Raw genomic sequence first — 2229 nt, forward strand, 5'->3', positions numbered from 1 at the left:
CGCTCATGAAAATTTGTTTTATTAAAGTCGATTACAGACCTTACGCCTCTACAAACGGATTGCCGACTTTAAATTGGGAAGGGATTAAGAAAGGATTGGCGATAGGAATAAAGGAAATGACTGGGAAGAGTCAGGAAAAGGATATGGGCCTCCGGCTCCCCCACTCACCGAACGAAACAGCAGAATGCTATTTCACGCCGGTCTTCTGTGGGGGTGTGGTACTTCCCCCGTGCGAGCTGGCCCAATTCGTGCCGAAACGTGCTCGACTACCACATATGAGATGCACGTATGATTTATTAAGTGGACGTTATAAACGTCTTACAATAAAATGTTAATCTGTCCTTTTTACAAATAACTGCTGACTTCTCTAGGGGGCGGCTCCACTCCAGTAAACTAGTGGTAAAGTAAACTATCAAACACAAAAAGAATCACGCCAATCGGTTGATCCCCCCACAGAGTAATTGAATAACAAAGCCAAATAAAATCAGTTGAATTAAGAACTTCCTAAGTTTTTGACAACGTCGGTTGAAAAATGGTGAGCTATCTATTTATTACAACAAGAAATAAAAATACTGGAATAACATTTTTAGCGTAATACGACCGACCGACCGTACGACCGACGATACGACCACTTATTGAAATTTGGCTCGAATCGAACAATGTAATAAGAAGTGATATCTGCTCATGAGCGAATACACGGTCTGAGACTAGCTTATCATAAACGCCTTTGTAATAGACCTGTTTCTACTTATTGCATCCGCCGCATTGTCTCATTGACACTTCCACTGTTATGGTTCGAGGTTTTGTGAACTGCATTCAGTTTCAAAATGTATTGGAGAGTATTATGTAACTTTAGCCCGCGGGTTCGTATACGTTTATTCGGAGTAGTTTAATAGATGTTGTTATACATAAACCTCCCCCTTGGATAGCTCTATTTATTAAAAAATAACCTCATCAAAGCCTGTTGGGTAGTATTAATGATTTAAGCATACATAGGGACATAGGGACAGAGAAAGCGACTATGTAGTGATGTGCAATTTGAAAAATTATTCCAATATATATTAAGGTCTTGGGTCTTAGCAAAATCTCAGCGTCATCTGTCATCTGATCCAAAGCTATTTAGGGAACATTAATTCCATTCTTATTTTTTGTTCCAACTTTTATCTTATTTTTCGTGTTATTTTAGTTTAAGTATATTATTTTTCTTTTTACTATTTGTTACAGACTGCTTTCTGGATAAATAAAAAATCAATCAATCAATATCGTCCTTTTAATATAATTTTAATATAACTATTTCTTCAACATTATTTTACGTTAAATATAGAATAGAAATATCCATGACCCATAAGCATTGAAACCGGGCGTCGAACTCTGAACAACAACAGAGTAAGCTGAGACTATCGCAATGTGTGACGTCATAAGGTGAACAAACGCACTTGCACGTATCGACGTTTTTATATCATCCGATCGGATATCGGTGTCGCATCCGATATCGCGCCCACCACACGACTTATCGACTAATTAAGAATATTGTTTATGCTATTGTATCGTACATTCTTGAATTTCGTTTGAATATTTTTAGTGTTATAAGCATGATTGAAATGAATAAGGTATCGTTTTATTCCTGCGTTTTTTAATTATAGGTATTTAATTATAACGGATAGCATTCAAGTGCTTTATAAATGAGAAGTGTTTAAATAATATATCACAACGCGACTCTTAGTATAATGAACTACTTACTATTGACCGTGTAATATAGCGTCAGAAATGACACTGATTGCAATTAAGTACATCCTATCCATCATAGGTTCCTTGTAAGCTATATGGTTCCACTTAAAAATGTAATCACTTATTCATATCATATACTTGTTTTGAATATGTAGTTCGTATATTTGCTACTTAATATCGCAATAATGCAGTTTTGAGTAATCTGTAGCTTGTATTAAGCTGTCAATGTATGTTATATATAGTAGCAGTGGTGGCTCAGTGGTGAGGACCTCGGACTCGACAAAATAAGTCGGGGTTCGAGACGAGCAGGCGAGCAGGAAATAAATTGATTTTTCAATTTATCTGCGCATGTAGATAACAGCAATAATTGTTAATTAATATATATACGACTATATTCAAAGATCTTTCTTTTATACACGTGTATTTTTCCTCGGGGGTAGGTGTGAATAGAAACACGTGTTTGTAAGAGCTCCCAATTTATTTAAATTTAATTTTTAAATT

This window comes from Zerene cesonia, unplaced genomic scaffold (assembly GCF_012273895.1).
Source record: "Zerene cesonia ecotype Mississippi unplaced genomic scaffold, Zerene_cesonia_1.1 Zces_u005, whole genome shotgun sequence".
NCBI classification, from domain to species: Eukaryota; Metazoa; Arthropoda; class Insecta; order Lepidoptera; family Pieridae; genus Zerene; species Zerene cesonia.